The 24,925-nt window shown below is 37.1% G+C and overlaps 1 protein-coding gene across 1 annotated transcript in view; it reads left to right on the top strand.

Moving 5' to 3' along the window:
• Positions 1-24,925, top strand: part of LOC134654766 (dystrophin, isoforms A/C/F/G/H-like) — a 141,518-nt gene that overhangs the window by 50,912 nt on the left and 65,681 nt on the right. The gene's annotated exons all lie outside the window — the stretch shown is intronic.

Below are 24,925 nucleotides of genomic sequence, written 5' to 3'. Positions count from 1 at the left end.
TCTAAATGTAAAGCCCTTGTCGAAAAACAAACGAAAAGTGCTAAGTAAGCCTTGGTTATCTTACAGCCTCGTCCTTTACGATCTACTTACGATAAATATTAACAGTCACAGTACGCCCGGGCCAGCGCCGGCAGAGGTTTAAACACGTCTCATAAGTGGTTCAAGCGAAGGCACGAAGACCTAAATAGAACCGTTTTTCCCCCGAAGGGTAAAAAACGGATATTTAGGTTCCTGCCGACGCTTGAACCACCGCTAAGGGCCTTGCCGGCTTATATGGTACTGAAGAGAAAGCAGCCGAGCGCTGGCAATCTCGTAAGTGGTTCAAGCGAAGGCACGGAAACCTAAATAATTGGTTTTAGTCATCGCGTCCTGTTTGATACTTTGTCAGATGATAGTTTAGGTGCTATTGTTAATAAAAAAACATCGTCAGTCGGTTGTATCGCGGTGGAATCACCGTCAGCTGGTCATATGAACATATATTAGATTTTATTTATTTATTTGCTTGATATGTTCATGTGACCAGCTGACGGTGATTCCACCGCGATACAACCGGCTGACGATGTTTTTTATTAACAATAGCACCTAAACTATCATCTGACAAAGTATCAAACAGGACGCGATGACTAAAACCAATTATTTAGGTTTCCGTGCCTTCGCTTGAACCACTTACGAGATTGCCAGCGCTCGGCTGCTTTCTCTTCAGTACCATATAAGCCGGCAAGGCCCTTAGCGGTGGTTCAAGCGTCGGCAGGAACCTAAATATCCGTTTTTTACCCTTCGGGTACCCTGACGATGTTTTTTATTAACAATAGCACCTAAACTATCATCTGACAAAGTATCAAGCGGGAGGCGATGACTGAAAAAATATATTTTTTTTACATGTTCATGTGACCAGCTGACGGTGATTCCACCGCGATACAACCGGCTGACGATTTGTTTTATTAACAATAGCACCTAAACTATCATCTGACAAAGTATCAAGCGGGAGGCGATGACTGAAAAAAAAAATTTTTTTACATGTTCATGTGACCAGCTGACGGTGATTCCACCGCGATACAACCGGCTGACGATTCTTTTTATTAATAATAGCACCTAAACTATCATCTGACAAAGTATCAAGCGGGAGGCGATGACTGAAAAAATTTTTTTTTTTACATGTTCATGTGACCAGCTGACGGTGATTCCACCGCGATACAACCGGCTGACGATTTGTTTTATTAACAATAGCACCTAAACTATCATCTGACAAAGTATCAAGCGGGAGGCGATGACTGAAAAAAAATTTTTTTTTTACATGTTCATGTGACCAGCTGACGGTGATTCCACCGCGATATAACCGGCTGACGATTCTTTTTATTAATAATAGCACCTAAACTATCATCTGGCAAAGTATCAAACGGGAGGCGATGACTGAAACCAATTATTTTAAATTTTAGATTGTATTTATTTATTTGCTTTATAAATTCATGTGACCAGCTGACGGTGATTCCACCGCGATACAACCGGCTGACGATTTTTTTTATTAACAATATCACCTAAACTATCATCTGACAAAGTATCAAGCGGGAGGCGATGACTGAAAAAAAAAATTTTTTTTACATGTTCATGTGACCAGCTGACGGTGATTCCACCGCGATACAACCGGCTGACGAGTTTTTTTATTAACAATAGCACCTAAACTATCATCTGACAAAGTATCAAGCGGGAGGCGATGACTGAAAAAAAAAATTTTTTTTACATGTTCATGTGACCAGCTGACGGTGATTCCACCGCGATACAACCGGCTGACGATTGTTTTTATTAACAATAGCACCTAAACTTTCATCTGACTAAGTATCAAACGGGAGGCGATGACTGAAAAAAAATTTTTTTTTTTACGTGTTTCGGTGGCTGCCATTCCTCAACCCACCAACGTAGCGGCAGCTGACGTCCACGAGGGTTCATCATATATGGCCGTTAACCAGTATACGAGTTTTCACCCGGGAGGCGATGACTGACGAAATTTGCGCCTGGCTCGTGGACCATAAGATATACAAACAATTAAGGTAAATTACCGCAATGGAACACAAAAACAAAACGTAATAATAAATTCCAGTAAAATAATCATAGAATTAATATGACTAGAACAACTGTCAATCTTCAAAAGTGCGACCAAAAATGAAATGCAAGTGTGTGCGTAAATTGTCTATGTGAGATCAAAAATAGTGATGTCATGTTACAACATATTAATAATCTGTCGGTGTTTGATTGCTTTATCGACTACTTTTTCAAATGTGTTATTTTAAACGTTAAAATTCTACGACATTATGATGTATAAAATAACACCTGCACTGCGTGAGCTATCGAAATCGTTACAGCCTTATCTTAGTTTAACTCTTACTGTGTTAGAAAGTGAAGTTTAAATTTACTGCTAAACATCTGCACCTTCAAAAAGGGTATAACAATCGTAATTATTTGAAGTCGGTTATAAAGGTTAATATCTTAATTATGTCTTGTGAAGAAATGATTACATAGCTATTAATATACCGACAAGTTATCGATACTGTCATCTGAACATTTTGTCAAGCCCTAGCGTAAAGTAACAGTTTATGTTTTTACACAAAATATTTTAAATTATTGAGTAATATTATAAAATATTAGCACACAAAGGAAGAAAAACTTATAATCAACTGTATAAACCGGCTTCTTACACTTTTTATGCTGTTAATTTGTCAAAATATCGTTAAGAAAATTTCGCCTCGAATATCATTATTCGTCTGAAATGAGTATTTGCTAGGTTTATTTGGCCCCGTGACACTGAAATCCGGTACACTACAAGACACTATCTTCATTGTATTACTTTATCAAATAGTTTTCTTTCGAATTTGTGTATATTTTTCAAATTGAAAATTACGGTGATACGCTCTTGGCCGTCCGCGGCCGTCGTCAAACTCAAAAATGGTCACGTTTTCTCATTTGTAGTCTGACTCTTTCGCACTCATGCGATGTTCATATACGTGATGGCTTCCCTTTCGCACACTTCAGCTGTCTGTCAAGCGCGAGCGCGAGAATGACAAGTCTGTGAAAATAATTTAGAAATAGACATTAACTGACACTTCAATCGACAACTTTCTTTGTAAAAAAAATCTTTGTAAGATACGGTCCGAATTGTGGATACGTACTATTTGTCAACTATGGTAGAAATTCTTAAGAGTAAAATAATTAATTTTGCGTGATGATCTGTGTATTTTTTGAGTTCATTATTTTAATTGTACAATAAAATACCTAAAATATAGTATTTTATCAGTTTTTATCAAATCTTAAACTTTATTTTTATTAATTAATTATTAAGAATTCATACTCGTACGTGGTTTAGAACGATGCGGTCTGAAGTTTTTCGGGGGTCTATTATAAACCGTGAATATTCTGTTTCTTTTTGCTAACAGTGTGAAATGGACAGAGATAATAGAACCCAAGTATTTCGAACTTTTATTAGACCCCGCATGTTGAAATTCCATTTGACTATAAAGGTCACTTGAATGTCATTTTGTCTCACTCAGTGAGCAAAATGCGATTTTGCTCACTGTTTTTAAGAATCAAAGTACCCTTGTTCGAGCTGCTGAGGTGAAAATATTATTGTACTATTTTACACTATTTTACCTAGTCACACAGTAAGCTCAATAAAACTTGTGTGTTTTTGCACATTTAAAAAAAATAAGATTACTTCTTAGATTTCATTTTAACCTCATTTATTACTAATCCTATAAATTTAGAAGTACACTGAAATCGGGTCGTGAATTGATTTCATCGTGTAAAGAAATAACATAACAAGCGGCTCTGTGAGCTGTAGCCCTCGTGAACCCCCACGGCTCCGTCATTTTTAGGGTTCCGTAGCCAAATGGCAAAAAACGGAACCCTTATAGATTCGTCATGTCTGTCTGTCTGTCTGTCTGTCCGTCTGTCCGTCTGTCCGTCTGTCTGTCCGTCCGTATGTCACAGCCACTTTTCTCCGAAACTATAAGAACTATACTGTTGAAACTTGGTAAGTAGATGTATTCTGTGAACCGCATTAAGATTTTCACACAAAAATAGAAAAAAAACAATAAATTTTTGGGGTTCCCCATACTTCGAACTGAAACTCAAAATTTTTTTTTTCATCAAACCCATACGTGTGGGGTATCTATGGATAGGTCTTCAAAAATGATATTGAGGTTTCTAATATTATTTTTTTCTAAACTGAATAGTTTGCGCGAGAGACACTTCCAAAGTGGTAAAATGTGTGTCCCCCCCCCTGTAACTTCTAAAATAAGAGAATGATAAAACTAAAAAAAATATATGATGTACATTACCATGTAAACTTCCACCGAAAATTGGTTTGAACGAGATCTAGTAAGTAGTTTTTTTTTATACGTCATAAATCGCCTAAATACGGAACCCTTCATGGGCGAGTCCGACTCGCACTTGGCCGCTTTTTTTAAGTTTCTAAAAACTTAACAGACAAAAATGTTATAAAACCTGCTCACAAAATGTCACAAGAATCGGTTGAGGAATACAACCCGTAGAGGAAATCATTCAGACATACGAAAGCATTTACCCAAATATCGATAGTGGCCCAGCCCTTCGGTTGGATGCGGTCCAGACGAAGCCAGCTCGATAAATATGTATGCCGAGCTCGGTACATGTATGGAATTCGATTGTATAACTTTTTAATATCCTACTAACTCTAATATGCTTTATTGAGAGCGGAACAGTGCGTGACGAGAATGTCGTAGCGCAGATTCAGGAGAGCACGATTTGTTTACTAAACCGAGTGATGGAATTTCCTCTTAGGATAAAAAAATGCAAGTAAAATAGATAATTAAGAGTATTTCCTTTACGTGGAGGGTTTATGCCAGGATATCAGAAAGGAACACAAGATATGGAGCGCCGTGCGAATTTGCGATGGAAGATTTGGCGATTGCGCGGGTTTAAAAACACCTCGGCGTGCATGCATTATACACGGCGTGACGCCATACCGACACGCCACAACCTTACGCCTTGCACAGACGAATATTTGATAAACCTTGCCTCGCGGCATTAAGGTTCTAATATAGACATTTTGCACTAACAGTCGGATCATCGGTAGACCGTATATCTTGCACGCTTACGCCTCGATCTTCAATACACCTTATCCCGTTTAAATAGGGTTCTGTACCGTTCAACTTTGCATATTAGTAGACCGTATATCGTTGGTATAAGGTTCGTTAGGTACACTTTGATTTTGGAGTATATGCGTGCAGTGTTGATGTTGATAGTGTGCAACTGATGCTATCTACGCCTTCCGGTTGACAATGTAGATGGGGGGATAATCATCTATTATGTTAGTATGAATGATAGTGGATTGTGAATATTGATCAAGATAAGATTTCTAATGCCTTTTGATTTGTAGCCATATTAAATACAGACGTAAATATATGTAAGTTTGGATTTTGAGTGTTACCAATTCAATCTGTTCCCGAATTAAATAGGTACTGTCGAGTTACATTACATTACAAATGAGTAAGAGGCAAAAGTGAAAACATATCTTTCACTTTCTTTCTTTCTGTAGTAATCTATAGGTACTAGATTCGGCAAGTTTTACTTGCCGGCCTGTAAAATTTGCATATAAATCTTTTGCCTCCATAGCCTCCGGTCGATTTCTCGGTTAAGGATATCTCGGAACTTTCTCGATTACGATAAAATTATAAACTTTATTGTGAGCGTGTTCAAAAACCTTCAGAAATCTTATTATACTATTTATACCGCGGCGATTTCTATTTAAAGATACATATCAGGTAAATGATATGTAAGGGCCGATTGATACACCATTAAAACCTATTTAACCCTCCATATTTAATGGGCACTATACACAATCACCTCCAAATAAAACCAATTAAGAACTCCATTATCGAGCTTCACTTACACCTACAACTAACTTCAGTGTCGATGCAAGCAATTAAAAAGCTATATTCCGCCCCGTCTCGGCCCACTTTATACATGGGGGGTTATAGCCATTAGATTTTTGGGCCATTATTTGGATCAACTGAACGCACCCTCATACTTATTCGGTTCTTGACATAGGTAGATATAGAATAATCAAGTAAAATGTTCTGTTTGTTTAGTAATTGTTAGGGAATTCTCCGTACCTCGCATTAAAAGAAACTGATAATAAAGTAGGTAGTTCCAGCCTGTCCCGTCCGATTACGTGTAACGCGACAGCGCGGGATTAGGTACCTACGTGTCGCGCAACAGCCGTGACAAACCCGACGGGACGTGTTGCGCGAAGTGCTCGAGAGGTGACATTGTTGGAGTAAATTATGTAAATATCTGCAACACATTAGAAATATACGTAGGTAGTACCTAAATCATGAAAAAATTCTTAGAAATATAAAAACACTTAAAAGTTCCGACGGTGATGTTGTGTATGTGTTGAACTGTAAAGTGTGGTGGTAGGTGAAACCTGCGACAAGATCAATGATAAACAAATCAAATCCCGATTGTTCCGAAACAATATTCATTATTTAGTAAATTCCGATATGGCCTCACATATAAGATAACAGAGCCATTGGGTACAAAAATTGACAGATATTGTCAAATGATACCTACCTAAGTGTGGGTAAAATGCGTGACAAAACCGACGCGACATGTTTTCTCAGAGCTCGAAAATATAATAGGACTCGTATTTTCTAATACTTATTTAGCCTGAAGTTATAAGTATAGATTCTTGCTTTATTCAAATATGAGTGAACATCTCGGCGACATAACAATTAATGTTTACAAATGAGCGGCGTCAATATCGATGACTATTAGTGAGATAAATTGCTAAACAAACTGCCACCAAACAATTAATGCTGTACGGCAACTAATTCCGAATCCATTCCGCATCTGTTACCCATCTAGACAGACAGACAATCGGCGCAACATGGAATTAGCAATTACTGGAATAAGGCCTCATGACAAATACTTAGAACGTTAAAAGGTAATTGAAGACTATGGTTAATAATAATAAGGGAAATCGAATTCTCCGTAGGTATAATTACTGGGAAATCGAAGGGGAAACAAATATGTTTCAATGTTATTATAGTTTACCGCTAAGCTATGCTCGTAGTTCTACGTTGTAGACGAAAGCATAGTTTTCTTGGTAAGTAGCGAAAACCGTATATATGTTACCGTAAAATTGTAAACACTCGTCATATTATAATATAAACTGACGGTAGGGAGATTATAATCTAACCTAACCTAACCTACGTTAGATTATAAACTAACGGGTTCACAATCTTACGGTGTCATATATAGGTACCGTTCAGAAAAGTAAAAGCAAAAATCCTTGTGGCCCCAGTCATAAATACCAACGACTAACGAGAATTGTTTAAGGAGGCCCGAGGTTTGTAAACTGAACAAAATAAAAGCTTCATGACATACAGACATATTAACGTAAACTATCAATAAATAAGAGTTATCCAGTTCTTAATAAGTTGCACTCGCTAACTATAGTTATGGCCGATACTCGTGTCAAAAACCATTTAATTAACTGGGTTCACGGTGGGGTAGGTCGCAGTAGTGTGGCAGAACTATTTATGAGTCTACGCCATTTATAGTGAGTGCGATAGTAAACTTACTTTCTGAATGTTATAGACACACGCCATATTGGCTTAACAGTCTTTGTGGCGAGTGCTTTCGAAGCTGGAGGTCATGGATTCGATTCCTGGAAAAGGCATTTGTTTTTATAATAATATAAGCATGGATCTCCTTTTAAGTTTTGGATATTTTATGTAAATCGTCGTCTAGACTAGGGGTCAAAACACATATCTTATTTACCTACATATTATTTATTTATTACGAGTCAGTTCAGTAGTTAGGATATGAACGGTATGATTTTGATGTAGAATGTATCTTTATATTTTTCCTGACAATTATTATGAGTTCGATACCAAAGTTCAGAATGGAAAATAGTTATGTATTAAGTCAAAAATAAGTCATATTTTATTTGTGAAACACAGGTAGTCGAAGGAGATAGTTCCCAGTCGTACAGTAGTTAATGTTTAGTTTCCTTAACAATAAACTCTTAACTTTAATATAATAAACTTCGCGGTTAGCATTAAACTTCAGTCTCTAGGGCTTATCTACAAAACGAATGTATATTTATTCTGTATTCACAAACGATAGAAGCTCGAGCTTCACTACAATATATAAGTAGGTATAATATTGCCTGTAATTTTCTTCAAAAGCACTTCATTTTAATACCTACGTGCAAAAGTCGTTACAGTATTGATTTATCGTTACAGAAGTTAATGTGTTTCTAGTTAATCTTGTAGCCCCGAAATTACATGTCCACAGCAAATTACTTGGCTTACATTACCCGGTCATTGTTTTCACTATTAGGTCGTCTATAAACCAGTATATCTTGACCCTTTATCTAAGCAGTTCTGCATTAAACGATAGCTCATTTAAACCTGGTTCGTATATCGGCAATCTTATCTGTTTATAGTCATAGTCATTTATTTGAAAAAACCGGTTTACATGTCAAAAAATATGATAAAAATAAAACATTAGTAAAAGTGTGCAATTATACAACCATAATTAGTCACTTCATGAATTCATCCGAATAAATTACAACACATTCCCAATAATAGTATACCTAATGTAGAAGTCTGTACCGAATAAATAATTACACTTAAGGATGTTGGTATATGCGCGTGGACTAACTGCCTTTATACATTAAAAATTCATCGTAGTTATAGAACGAGCTAACCCTCTCATAGCTCAGGAGATGTATAAGATAAAGGTCTAGCTAGATAGATGGTTGTGTTAAATATTAAGAAAACTTGGCGTAGATTGCCAGCCGAACCAGATGGTGCTATACACCATACAAATATTTTGCGATCACTGAATTGACAAATGTCAACTTTTGACAACCAGACTTACCTCACAATGTACGGAATCGTACATCGCTGTCATCACCTGCTAAATTCGAAATTGTTTTAGATTCGAACCATGGATGTTTAATATTAGTAACCGGCCGATGTAAATAACCGGCTGATTTATATGAACCCTCGTGTATTTGGCTATTGATCTTGGTTTGATCACTGGAATGGAGCCAAGCTCGGGATCAGGTAGATAGGGGAGGTACGGCTGTAATGGATACTTTCATATCTAGGGTTTGTTATGAATAATTGATCAATTATGGAATAGAATATTTGATATTGAATTTCATATTTTCCAGTTGTTTTAATAATAAATGAACAGTAAATAACACAGGTTTTCGTGGTTAGCAAGACAGTCTTTTACGCCAGGTATTAAAAGTAAATCTGTAAATATACAATTTTGTATGCGACTATTGCGACGTTTTTTTAATCGACTACCTATATTGAAAATTATTAGTGACGTTTACGAAAGGAAAAATAAACGGTGGTAATTGTATCTATTCCTTTATACTTTCAATAATTAACGATTATATTTTTCGTTACTAATATAAGTCTCGACCTTTGAAGCACAAATGGATTAAAATATAAAGAAATATTACAGTACGTATAATATCACCGAAACACACCGTACACCTACAGTACCAACATAATACTATGGCAGCCACTTAATTACTGATGACTCTGCAAACTGTAGCTCGAATCGCGCTTCCGCTTCCGTCCTACCCCCCTGTCCATCTCTCCCCACCCTCCCCAAATAAACGTTCGAAATACATCCCAGTTATAACAGATACGTAATCTGATGATTTCAGGCCATGCTTTTGGTTGTGATTTCTTTCCTACTAACTTTACCGCACAGTTATTTAGATTAGTATTTGTATCGCACTTTGACTTTTGATAAACTACTTGTAGACAGTTTTGATGCGTTTATAAAATAAGATGTCGCAAGCTCAGGGATTTGTGCCTGAGAAGGTGCAGGAGTTCAACCGACGAGCGTCTCAGGACATGTCCGAGTCGCCTGTTCATAAGAAAGAGACTCCTAAGAAAGAGGTCAACGGGACCGCTGAGAAACCTAAAGAGGAGAAAAAGAATGAATCTAACTTTAGTCCAGCGCGGAATCAAGAAGCTAAGAACCCATTTGCAGCGCAATTTTACAGTCACACCCGCGCGCGGCCGCACGGTCACTTCGAAATGGGTCCCCGCGGCCTTGACTACTCTCCTCACCGAATGGGAATGGAATTCTCTAACCGTATGCGTGACTACGGTCCTCAGCGTTCGACCTCCATCCACGGACACGAGCTGACCGACGGTCCAGTGCCTATGAAGCCTGAATACCTTGGACATAGGCAGTTCGGCAGTCAGATAGTGCCGGGCGGCATGAGTCACCCGGACGTGGTGTTCCGGCACGACTACTACCAGCAGGCGGGCTTCGCACCGCGAGCTGCGAGGTTTTCGTCACAGGAGTACTTGAATGCGCCGGGGCAATATGGCCGCTGGCCGGATTACAGGGAGCAGTACCGGCAGAGGCGGCGCTCGCAACAAGATCTGCACTCTATGGAGAATGAACCAGGTATGTTGTTGGTTAACTCTAATTCACGTTTTCGTTAATTGAATCTATTGTAATTATACTCTGCATTTCAAGCGCCCATTCCGCAAATCAACGCATTCGCGATGCGTTCGTTCGGCAGATGTGTGTGTGTTGTTGTGAGACCTATCTTATAGAAGTCCTTACGCTTGTTTGGATTACTATTATTACGCCCGTAACCAATCAAATTGTTCCTAATTAGAAAGGTTCGGTTTTTACTAACATATTGTCATGCTCTGCGGGACGGTTACCTCGTAGGTATATAATTATGTATAGTTCAGAGTAAAAGTCAAACTGAACTTTTACTCTGAACCATCCAAAAAATGGAGTGGCTCATAGAATGTTACAGTTATTTCCTACGCAAAGTATGGTTAAAATATTCGAATATCTTATAGTTTCAATGATTTTGTTGGTATTACTTTAAATAATTGGTCAATGTTGGCAAAAATAGTTAGTTTCAGAGTTTTTTCTATAAATTAGCTCACATTATAGGCATTTATTATTTGTAAAAAAATACACTACTAACATTACTTTATCGCCAAACCATAAAAAACGTTAAGCCGCATTTACACAACTATCAACTAAAACCGTAATACAACCTTTATCACGTATGTAAATCCGCTATAAGCTTACATCACATACATCCCATATGATGCCAAAAAACCCCACATTAATCATGCCACATACGCCCTTGTCGCTCCAAGCCTCACGCGATAATACGTCCAAATCGCCGTTTATATGTTCTGTCATATTTATCGCTGGCAGTCGCGTTCCTGTCACGATCTGTCATTCTGTACAGATCACTCTTACTAGATGGAGGACACAAGACGGCTGCTGGACATACATGGCTCTGTCATGATTAAGTAGTAGGTAGATAAATAGAGTCGGACCAAGATTTAAGGCATTTGCAATTAAAAAGTGTGGCGATGTCGTCATTAATCGTCAAATTTCTATGAATATGTGACGTTTATAATGACGCTCCCTCACTTTGATCTATTCAAATCGGTGCAGACATAGCTTAGCCGGATTTAATTTATTGCAACACAAAAGAAAACAAAGGATAAAGAAATAGATTTACAATGTAAATAAATAACTTAATATGTAAGTTTAACCGCTCATTTCAGTCGCGTCCACATAAAATTAAATCCTCGAGATAAAATGGCGTAAGAATTTTCTACCGCTCTGACTTTAAATTGAAATCTGCCGAGGTTTTCTCGAGGGACTAGAACATAATAGAAACTTCAAGAAAGTAGTGTAATGGTTTTTAATGGGTCGGCAACGCGAATTTAACATCCCTGGGGATTGGAATCATATAAAGGGTAATTGTTTATACACAACTTTGGGACGGGTTCCACCGTGGCGGGGTGGCCTAGGGGTTCAAGGCGTTAGCCCGGATTGCTAGACGCCGGTTCGAATCCGACCTTCGGCTCGACTTTCGGCCTTCGGCTTTCACCTTCGGCCTTCACCACTAGAGGACTTCGTCACTTTTTTCTTTAATATATGACGTCTATTTCAGTTTATAATTTATATATATAGTAGTTTGACTACTAAAAAAAAACAAATATAAATAAATTTTATGAAATAATTTGATTTTATTAACTTGTACAATGGGACTTAACCCCTCGTATGCTTAGACACGGATCCGTGCGTGGGAATTTTAAATTGTTGTAAATGTCAAGGTCACTTTTTCAATGATCAAATTTCACAGGCAGCATACGAGGGGTTAATCGCGTAATGTGTAAAAATCGTGAAAGTTTAAATCAATAATTTGATTTGTTCCCAAAGTTGTGAAGTTTCAGCTCAATCGATAATGGCAAGTGGGTCTAATTTAATGTAGCTTTCAAGATTTGGCATAAACAACATACATATAAACATTGCAAAATAAATAAAATCTTTTAAATAAAATGCAGCGCGTAGCATAGTATTTTATACCTAAAAGATTATTATTTAGTATTCATACTCATTAATGCAGAGTCTAGCGAGTTAATCTACCTATATCTCGACAGGAACACGTGTTTAGTAATTTTTATTTTCAATTTATTTTCCAATTCTTTCGTAATAAAGTCCGACATAGTAATGTAAACATGTCAACCGTTAACAAATCGCATGTAAACAAAGATAAACAAGCGACAGCGTGTAGTGACACTCCAATCTGCCCATTATGGACCTTACGTATTGGTATTAAGGTTCACCTATTGGCATAAACGTGCACGATGGTAATAAAATTAATGAATTAGGAACGGACAGACAATTAAATTTGTACAACAAACGAGCATTTGAATTTCATTCTTTCCGTTGGTAACCGTTGAAATTTTTTGTGAGTTTTGAAATGATAAATAGGGAAAAGTATTGTAGATACCTATGTCAGTGTTGTGATGGTCGTATATAGTTGACGATATAAAATTTGCACGACATACAAGTTGTTCGAGAAATCGTTTCAAATAAATTTTGTCAACTACTCTCTGCCTGGCAAATCGCGAATCGCTGGCGATTCTGCAGTGTGATAATGACATTGAATGTCTCTTTCAATCGCGCCTTGTTAAAAAGTGACAATATACTGTTTCTCTTATGTCACATGACCTTAGTAATGAGACAAGTTAAAAAAACAAGATCTAAATTTTCAATAAAATAATTTGATTTGTTCCCTAAGTAGCAAGATCGCTGTTTATCCCATGATTTATAATAATCATTTTTGCGGGGTACCGTATTAAGCAATAAGTTACCAAATGGGCGAAATTTCGGGAAGTAATCAATCACCCGCTAACGATAAAGGAAGAGGCTATCAATTATAATGAACGAAGAATTAGATCCGGGCCCAGACCAGGGAGTAATATAGACTGTCTGCTGTAGGTGTAGACCACGCATTATCAACGTTGAAGTCTACTGATGTGTTGTCGGAAAGTTCCCAAAATTGCGAAATTTTTACGTGGAAAATTTTCGGAAAATTCTCATATTTTGGTATGGAAATTGAAATTTTCCATTTCCAAAATGAAAGTTTACTTGTTTTTTTGTATTTTTTTTCTGAGAATTCTGATAACTTTTTCAATTTTCTTTCCGCAACTTGCACATCTGTAGGTACGTTAGGCGAATTTGTGTAGTTACCTCAAAATATAGCTTTTACACAGGGATCGTTACATCGCGTATTCGGAATATTTGTGTAATATACTGAAATACTCGTAGCATATCTATATGGCAAAATATATCAAATAAGCTGTAGATAAGTAAGTTGAAAAAGATAAATTTAGTACCGAGAAAAGCTTTCTTACATGCTTCGTCCATCGGGTGAGTGGTCTGCAGCTGCAGCAGTCAGCCGGTAATATCAGCAGCTGATCAACTGATCATTATTATTTGTTCTTTCGTTTCGGAAATAATCTTGATATTTGAATAGTCGAAATGTAAGTATAAAATAATCAATTTTTGGTTCATAATCCATACTCTTTTAATAAAATGAATATTTGTAGATTCATTATTATTTTCCATTAACCCCAATATTGTACCCATTCAACCCCCAATTGTAAACAACATTAGAGCCCGCCATTATTTCATCAAGAGGAAACAACTGAACGTAGCAGAATGTTTGCACCCAACCCAAGTGTATTTTCAGTAACAACATTAAACTAGATATTAAAATGGCTGATGGAGGCGTGTTGTTGTTTTATGGTAAGCTCAGCGCACCGCGCCGACCCCTTTCCATGTTCACTTTAATTTTGTCATAATATATTTCACTTTAATTTTATTTATTTATTTTAAAATTGTATTACATATACTTACCTGACTAACATACATATAAACTTAATAAACTTAAAAACTAAACACTATTTTGGCGACAGAACGGCGTGGCTCCGTTGAATCGTCTGCTCTTGTGTCGGATTCAGCAGTTTCAATAATACTAAGGTATCTTAAGCGTGTTAACATTTATTAATCAGTCCAATCAGCAATTATATTAGTCGACTCAAGCAATCAGCAATGTATCCAGTCTCAAACTGCTTGCCTAACTGGGTGCGCCTCAAGGCGCATTCTGATTTTAAACATCTGATATTGGCACGATACAACTATGTAATTTGCATATCGCACGTGCTTACAATACGAGTATGCTAGGTAAGGAAAGTTTAAAAAAAAATTGAAAAGTTCTCGGAAAATTCAGGAAACTTTCATTTTGGAAACGGAAAATTTAAATCCCCAAACAAAAAGTTTCCGAAATATTTCAATGTAGAAATTCACAATTTTGGAAACTCGGACGGCACATCAGTACCTGTGAGAATGTTATTATCGTATCTACTAATATCAAACCAGTAACAGATTACTAGAACCTGAATGCCGCTGCAAGTTTGCTGTTAAGTCACTTCAGTGAGTACAGTTTAGTCCTAGGCAATTATTACATGCTGATCTAGGGACTACGAGTAAACCAGATACTGTCTGCGTAAAAGTGACAGTTTCACATTTTAACTAGTGTCAATTAATTTAAGTACGTATTTATTCAATTAAATTATGACTTTTCCACGAATAAATTAATTCATTAATAAAATATTAATTATATTTTTTTATAAATTGAATAATCACGTATATTTCCTGTATATTTTGTATGTTCGTTTTATTTTGTATGTAAATTTTGAAATAATGTCGCTTACTTCAAGGCGCATTTGCACCATTCCACCAACCCGAGGTTAACCGGTTAAACTTGGAGTCACCATGGTTACCAGTAAATGTTGTCACTGGGTTAACGGTTTAACCTCTTAACCCCGTGTTAGTGGGATGGTGCAAGTGGGCCTAATTGAACTTAGGATCGATGATATAAATGGGATATCCTATACCCCATCCTTCTACATAATAAACTTGAATAATGACTTAAAGTTACTGCATTTGCCACGGTAATCAACATTACCTCTCTTTCAATTCTTAGTAAACTAAAAACGCAAAAAGCGACCGCTCACTTTTTATAATAATTGTTAACCATGACCCACAAGATGCAAGGGTCGTTGCCCCCGCGGGGCGGGACGCGAGGGGCGCTACTATCGATCTCATTCATGCGTGGTTGTAGATAACCGCTGTTTACGTTGCAGCGTCTAGTGGCAGTCTGGGCGTTCCAAATTTAAAAAGGAGTGCATCTCACTTGCACTAATGGGGTTGGCAACTGTCAGGTTTTTATGAATGGCGCCAGCATAGGTTTTACCCGTCTCTAATTTGGCAAAAAAATCCAGGACATAAAATGTCGACAAAAAAATCAATAAATTGACACTATTCATTCATTTATTCATTAGGCCATTGTAAATCGACTGGCGAACCCTATTCGCTAGGTGACAAAAAATATTTTTGTTAAAGGTTTTAATCGACTCAACTTGTGTCATATTTCCTATTACGAGGTGTTAATAGCTATGTAAATCGCTAATTTGTTTTATAAGTTAATTCTTCCTATTAGAACACGCCATTGGCTAAGTAGGAGTTCGAGGTTTTGTTCGTTTTAAACTAGAGTGAACGTTGTTAGCGGGCAGCTCGAGTGCTCGAGAGCGTGGCTCGAGTTGCTCGATTTGCTCGAGTTGTGCTCGAGTGGCATCGTTTACCAGAGCCGCGCTTTACAACGTAAACGCCACAGAAAAGTCCTCTTTTGTTTATGCTCATTTAGTGGAAAAGTTCTCATAGTCTTGTCGTTGAATTTGAATTAATTCAATGCCGGTTCCGAGCCCTGGTATACCAATGCTGCTCACTTATTTTGGACATGAACGTATTATGAGTGGCATCTTCTGCCGCAGCAATCACAAATATGATGAGAACCTCCAGAGCGACTCCGTACATCTGGCGCGACTTCAAGTATGGAGTCGCGCGCGAGAACGCAACTCATGCTAGACCGTCTGATATGAACAAAGCCTACGTAGGTACAAAGACAAGTGGTCTGTGGTCCTGATTCAGCCCATCGGGTTAAGCGTCCCATCGGTCTGCGCGGCGTGAATAATTGACGACGCTGCCTGATTTACTCTCCCGCGTGTGGGGGGTAGAGGCGAGGGGGGGGGGGGCTCGAGACTTGAGCTTGTACATACTTATATGCTGTGGGTTAAGAGTATCCTGTTGGTCTATTACAGGAGGAGCGCGACAGTGTGATAGACTACCCGTCTTTTTCTAATTGTATTAATTACAGAGGGACGGGCAGTCTATCTCGCGGGCGAGATAGTGTCGCGCCAATCATGTGCTAGCCCGGCTGTAATGGTAAGTTAAGGTCCGTCCACACTACGTTACGTTGTGATGTGTCTCCGTTGCCGCCGTACATTTAAAACTCAGTATACATAATATGAATCCTAAATCCGCCCAGGCTTAACTTACCTTAACCATGTCCCTAATATTGCAACATATTCTGGTTGTGTACACTAAGTATTACCTACCCCACCCACCATTTAACCTACTTTGTCATAAATGTGAAATGATTTCAATAGGCTGCGTAAGTGTTTAAGAGTTGTACATTATTTTTCATGTATACAAACATTTATAACATTATCTTGTTTGTTGACAGGTAAGTCGGTCGCATCAACCAGCTTCCTTCTACATCATCAACTTAACGTAAGTACTACCTGAAGGTGTTTTCACACTTTTAGAAAGAAATTCCTTCCAGGAATGCGTCAAAGAAAATGTCGTCAAAAGGGCGATGTAGTTGTAGTGTCTCGAACTAAGTGTGAGGACAATGGACTTACTTAGTAATATAATTACTTATGTACTAACCTTAGTAATAAATAATATCATTTAGTTTAAGTTACTAACGTTTAAAATGAGTGCATCAATTCGCCGTTAAACGTAAGTTTGGCGAACCTAATAGAAGTGTTAAATGTACCATACTTTTTGAAAATAAATAAAAAAAAAAAAAAAAAAAGGTTATCAGAAACGGAAACGCTTCTTAATGTCATTGAGGATAAGTATTATTTCACTCTTTGTTTGGTTTTTTCCATCATACCCCATTTTTATAAGATAAGATATAACCTCGTTCGTTCATCTCGTTTTGTTGTAATCTAAGAGGAGATGCGGTGTATCTTGCATAGTTTATGAATATCGCACAGTTTACGGGATATGTAACGCATATGCATTAGGGTACCTAGCTTTAGACTCACGTAGCTTTCAGCGTATATATACAGTAGCTAGCTTGACCTCTAGACGCACATGTGTCTCCAGCTTGAGAGCAGTCTTAAGCTAGCTACATTATTTATCGTCCTGTCGCACTTCGTATCTGAAACTCACTCACTCACGTGACCTCACTCTATGGTCTAGATGGCCTGAGGGCTGGATTAAGCGAATATAGGCCTTTGGCTAGTCCCCGGAGCTTCTAGGCGGTTCTAGGAGGAATTATTAATGTGACTCTGGGTGAGCGTTGTGGTTGAGTTCAAATATTGTAAACCACGGCCAAATAGAATTTATAAAGGCGATAGCGTATATTAACGGTTGTTAAATCGAATGAAATAATTAATTATGTCGTTTAAATTCATACATTTGTTCGAATATATATTTTATAAATGTGGGGTAGGGTTATTCCTAACTAAAGTCTATTTTTTTATTCGGTAGACTGAAATGACAGTTAATAGTATGAAATGACATTTCATGTTCATACAATTAGCTGTCATTTCAGTCTACCGAATAAAAAAATAGACTTTAGGCACCATTATTCTGTGCGCAAGTCTATCTGTCTACGTATATTTTCGTATATCAGGAAAGTGCATTTGCACACACGTAGGTACTCAGCGTCGGGAGTCGGCGGATTTTCTCTCACGCCTGCGACACGCGAGAAGGACGTCCTATTCAAAATGCGGAAAGAGTTTAATCCTGTCTAGCTCATGCATTTCTTGCGCCTCGACTGGATTTCAAAATTTATGGATTTTAATAAGAGTTGAACCGATATTGAGAGACCAGTAAATGTCTATTTCATGAAAATCACAATTTATTGTTATGCTGGCCATTTGTAAAGTAGAACCTCTTTAAATAGTCGAAGAATGAGTTTAGATAAGTCGTTATTTATTTGAATAAGATATTGCTTCTACTTTCATACATGTTTTACAAAATGTAGGTTTAAGTACCTACACTTGGCGTTATGTCGTACTTCTAATTACTTCAATAGAAATCTGAACAATTTTAATAGGTAACTGAAACAGGCTATGGATTATCTTATACAACCTCCTTAATAACGTAAATTGTCACTCGGCAAAGGCCGAGAAAGAAAACGATGAACACCGTATTCAAAAAAATCTACTCGAGCTTTGATGGTAAATTAGTATATGTATAATACAAATACACTCCATTTGAGCGCTAAATCACAATTGTCCTGTAGGTTTACCGTGAGGCAAATTAACATTATTGAAATACCTTTTGTCGTTTAAAATCCCCATTTGTACTGTCTTTACATGGACAATCATTATGTTATGAGTATTTCGAGTTAAGTTAATATGTTGTACAACATACAAATACTAACGAGATAAAACCAGTAACACCACCGTCAGTTACCTACATGACAGGATAGGTAAATAACACACATGTGGACCCAGCTTTATCCACAACAAATCCTCGTTCATCCAAAATTTAAATTTACCGTATTAATAATTATCAGGCGCGTCCAATTTTTGCGTCCGTCGCCTGTGTAAATATGCGCCCCGAATTATATCGGCGCTGTTTGAGCCAATCCGCCATATTGAAATTTAACGATAACAAATCTCGCAATACATGTTAAACCGTGTGTTTTCCCGAAGGCTACACGCTTAATGTACTGTCAGCATCAATAGTAGCGGTTGAATACAAACGCACCAAAAGTATGTGCCGCCCTGGATTACTTTTCCAAATATAAATAAATAATTACATCGCTACTCGTACAGTTCGCATTCTAAAGTTACTGTTACAGTCTAATTATTCTACATACAGGGCCTTACAGTATACCTATTTTGTTAAACTGTTAGAGAATATATACTTGACAAAATACGTGACAAAATATAAGTTGTCGCAATATTGTTTGCGACGTTTGCGTCGCGTTACGCCGGCAATGCCAGCATGTAATAAGTTTGCCCTCTCGCGGGACATTGCTATTGAAAGCTTGTGTTTTACTAGCTGTGCTACTCGGGAGGATTGTATTTAGGTATTAATTCTAATCTACAGTTGTGAACTTCGTTCTATATAATTTATCTCAATGTGGTATTTTTGGATCAGCAGAGGTATTAGGGCACGGAAGAGGGTTGATGTTTTTAGTTTCGTGAGTGGAACGGATTGATTTGTGAGTTTTGTGACAAATTGACCAGCAGAGCAGTTTACACATAAATATATACACATTACATATTTAATTACACAAACGGGTCTACCGCGATATAATTTAATTGTTGTTGTAATTAAATTATATCGCGGTAGACCCGTTTGTGTAATTAAATATGTGTACAAAATGCGAGAGTTTAAAGTGGTATATATACTTATTATAATACACATATTATCGCAAGGCGTAAGTTAACCAACCTTTAATTTTGGAACATGCAAAAAATACATAGAAAATAAACAGCGAAGGTCGAAATTTTGATAATGCGATTTTCAATTAATGAAATCCGCATGTATATTTCATAAAAATCATTTGTTTTGGTTTATTTGTTTTAGTTTTTTATCAAAGTTTGAAACCGGACGAAAATTGCCACTAGACGCCGTGTATTAACGGTAAGGGACCTGGGGGCCTACCGCAAAAATCGAAATTCGATATTTTCGGGCATGTTTCTCTTTTACTCCAATGAAGGCGTAAGTAGAGTGACAGAGAAAGATGCCCGCAATTTGTGAACTTCGATTTTCGCGGTTATAGCCCTGCATTTATTCTGTTGATGTTAAGAGTCGGTGGAATGCTTTTGTCATCTGTAGAGCTGTGATGTAAGCATTCTAGAGTCTGTGCGGAAAGAGAAGAGTCGTGGCAGAAACGGGAACTAACATTTTCAATTTTATATGGCAATCAAACCTTTGACACCTGTCTTGTAAAAAGTAAACAAACATCTGTCATTGTATATTTTTATTAACAAAAACAGCAAGTTTTATGTATAAAATATTTTCAAAACACCATAAACCGTACATAAAACCACAAGGAAAATTATATTTAACATTGTTCGGTTTTGCCAGCGGGAAGAAAACGGCTAAAAGCCGACTATCGACTTACAAAAAGCCGAGAACGTGTTTCCGCTATTGACGGGTATTGATGTTGTATTTAATGTAAAAAAATTACCTATTTAATAGGCCCCCTAAGTAATCTGTCTCCGGTACATAATCGGTAAGTATACTAAGTATATTCATTCAAAATATATTCATTTTCATAAATATGCAGGTCATTCATGATCTTTAAAATAACTGACAAATATTCTTGATACTTGCCATTTTATGCCATACCAGTGCTTCTCCCAATGGGTGAAGCGTAATACTGAGCCAGAATCCTTTTGTTTTGCTGCGATGCACACAGAATTTACTTGTATGAAAAGTGTTTTTATGTATGTTTTCTTTCTTTTTCTTTTTTGTGTAAATCTGTGTGACTATTATCTGTCTTTGTAATTTTCCATTTTTCTCTGGATTGTTTTTTGTATACTGTCATTGTTGTAACTTTGAATATCTTGTGTGTATTGTGGCAAACAAATAAATGGACTATCTATCTATCTATCTATCTTATGCATATTTATATGTAATTTTTTTTTCAGGATTGTGTAAAAGTACTTACGGTATCTCGAATAAAAGACCACTAAGTAGATGATATGCAAGAATTTGTAATCTACGTGCCGGATTCAAGCACATCCAATTCAGATGTAGATATTAGTTCTATGAGTCTCCCTGGTTGTTCTGAAGCTAGCTCAAACATAAGTTGAACAATTCAGTTCAACAACACATTGAATAATTCAGACTTCGATTACAAAGAATAAAACCTTTTCTAATGAAATATTTCTTTATTTGTAAGTTCGTTAGTTACGAAATTATATTTCATATTTAGGAGTGACTTTTCGGCGAAGTAAAATATCGTGAGATGAGAGAACCGGACATATCACAATACTTAAAGCCTACTTACTTATGCACTACTTTTATATCCCAGATAGTTCTAGTTTTAGTAGTTTTGTCAATCGCACTGTCACTTTAGTATCTGAGACATTAAAACAAGAGTTTGTTTTAAAAAAAATTAAGAAGAGGGTAGAAGAAAACTAGTGGCTGCGCTAATTCAGAGGATTGAGTTGACAAGCCGACACCACCACCAGGATCCCTTTAGTAAGCCGTGGAAAAAAACCGGAACAAAGGGATTCAAGTATCATGACCTTTAGTGTCCTACTATAATCACGTGACCAGTGTTGTCTGCATAGTAAAAACCATAAAATAGCACTGGCGCGCCCTCAAATCCCACGACTCTTCTCTTTCCGCACAGACTCTACCCATATTTTAACTAATACTCTTATAATTTGTTTTGCCATTATCGTTTTATAAAAATAACTAATTCGTTTTTCATTCACGAAAATGCACGTCTGTTATTTTCGCAGCGTAATATTTCACTGTTGATTAACAATAAACACTAATGAATGAGTCCGTGAGTGAAGCCACCCATCACATTGATTCACGGCGCGCTGTCTCACGGCGCTTACGTTCCTCGCGAGACGTTACTCACGTCACGCCACGCGCTGAGACGTAGGGGTGCCAATTAAAAGTCACACGAATTGAAGTTACGCTTTTATTTTAAAACGAAATGTTAAAATTACTTACTTACATGAAGCTTGGCGTGAATATTTACGTAACATTTATATCTATGTCTGGTACTAGTTTGCGTTGCTGAAATTATTATACAAAGATAATAGAGCGAGTTAGAGCGAGTAAAAGTTTTACAGCGTGGAAGTTTTGCATGTAAAATTTCTACGCGCTCCAATTTCTAACAACAACCACCATACATAGATCTGATAATATGTATATGTTTATTGAATATTCATGTCAAAGTTAATTCAGAATGTGGTTATGAAATAATAACGTAAATTGATTGTATAACGGCGGCTAGGTTAATGAAACTCTTAATAAAAAAGATATAAAAATTTACCGCTTTAGCTATTTGTGAGGTCGTTAATCAAAATTAGTTTGCTATATACATATTTAGCTGCATAAAGTTCCGGTAGCCAGATTTTAGACTAGTTTATGATAAGTTTCCCTGTGTGATCTCTTTGCTTACCTAATACATACTCTTACTATCCTATTTAATAATAAAAAAATATTTTCATTACTTAAGGTGCATCTTCTATTTTATAACTTTTTTTACGAGCCGCGGACGTAATTGGGGCCATTTTATTTAAAGTTATCCCCTACACTTTTTTTTCAAAATTGGGATTTTTTATGTTATTTCTACTCAGAATCATGAGCTCTTTTGATCCTAATGGGAGAAAAAAAGTGTCCCAAGATTTCCATACATTTTTCGATCTTTCCATTCCGAAACCGCCATACAAAGTCTTTGAAAAAATGGTAACGGAATGGGAAAAAACCTTGGGACACTTTTTTTCTCCTATTAAGATAGAAAGAGCTCGTGATTCTAAGTAGAAATAACATAAAAAATCCCAATTTTGAAAAAAAGTGTAGGGGACAACTTTAAATAAAATGGCCCAATGCCTTGGTGTCAGGCAGCCCTAACAGACGCTAAAAACGCGGGATAGAAGCCATTTTTCCAAGATGGTGGCGGAAAATTTAAAACGGCCTTACTGGCGTCTCATCTAGATTCCAGGTGATCTTAATAGTAGTTTTTATACTGAATTTTTCCACCATTTTAATCAAGAGAGCCCGAGCTTCACATCATATCTATAATAATTAATAACAATTCCTACTGGTAGGTTAAAGTAACGCTGGTTTTGTTTTTATGAATAACAGCCCCTGTTCAGGCCTAAATCGTTTGGCATCAATCTGGGGCCTAATTGAATTGAGGCTGCGCCATCAGCTACATCTGACAGTCCAATTATACAGGGCCTGCTGTTTGTACCGGCCGCCCCCGTGTTGGTAACTGACAATGTCAACCTTGTGGTTAAGACATAAGGGTCAAAAACAGTATGAGTAGAAGTAATGCGACTTTTTAGACATCATAAAATAAACGGACTTAAAAGAGCATGACCGCAATAAAATCATGCGTGTGCAATAGAGATAGGAACAGGCGGGTTAACGTAGGAAATTCCTCGTGGTAAGCGTCATTTCTTTATATATGAGGTAAATGCGTCTTTTAAAGATTTCATCTAAACGGAACATTTTAGAACTATTGCAACCCTCTCTGTTTGAAGTGTGGTCACTGCACTTTTAATGCAGACGGCTATAATAGTTATAATATGTTGTGTTTAGAAGAAATCTTTAAAAGACGCATTTACCTCAAGTGACGCATTTACCTCAGTTTGACCTTACGTCTGGTATTTTTATGATTTAGGTTTTCAGGAGAGCGTTTATTTCTAATTTAGTGTCTTAATAAAGGATTCGGAATGGTGTCAGGTATCGCGGGAAATGAGACTTCATCCATATTTATAAAAGGGAATGTTTTAATAAAATAGATGATTTTCTTCAATAGTAGAAGAATCCCTACTAACAAAACAAAAACCACGCGATATAATCCGTATACGAGTAGGTACATACTTAGTTTTATTTCTTATTGCACCGACTTAAAGTCTAGCAATATTCACTGAACGTTCAATATTAGACTGACTATCACTACTACTACTTCACTGGCGCTCAGTGACCCAACAGAACGCTACTCTGCCCTATTCTGCGCCACTTCACGCCAGTTGGGTACTTACCTCCCGAGAGCGGACAGGTCTTTTTGGGCTTCGGTATCTGGGACGCCCAGACGGACGTTTTCCACCCAGACTGAAAATTAGACTGAATAGTACGGTCGAAGATTTTAATTTATGACCCATTTCGTAGCTTCATGACTACCTTGTCACAGTGACAATCAATATGAAAGTCACTAGAGACCTCATACTATTCACGGTCACTGTGACAAGGTTTGTACCTTCGATCCGAAAATCGGTCTGAAATTAAAATCTTTGACTGTACCTATTCAGACTAATGTAATTTGTACCACATATTACCACATCTAGTATGAGTGTGTACACGAATAAACAATGAAATCCTTTCAGTTCTAAAATAGGCGCCCGCACCGGTCGTCAAACGGTTGTAAATCTAATTCTGTGTGCAGTAAATTGAAAAATGCAATAAAACGTCGCAGCCGTCGTTCAACTATGTGCCGAATTTAATCTGATGGCATGTTGCGAGCTAAAATGTATTATGATTTGTGTTCACACTTTCAAAGTTAAAATACATATAATCTAATGTTTGTATGATTTATAGTGTTTCATGCATATTAGGAATGTTCAGATGATTGAAAAATGGCTAGGTAGGTAGGTAGGGGAGATCGAGGTGAGTTAAAACAGGGGTAAGTTGAAACAACATCAATTTTGCGGTATTT

Source organism: Cydia amplana, chromosome 1 (genome assembly GCF_948474715.1).
Source record: "Cydia amplana chromosome 1, ilCydAmpl1.1, whole genome shotgun sequence".
Classification (NCBI taxonomy): domain Eukaryota; kingdom Metazoa; phylum Arthropoda; class Insecta; order Lepidoptera; family Tortricidae; genus Cydia; species Cydia amplana.
This window is presented reverse-complemented; position numbering and strand designations above follow the sequence as displayed.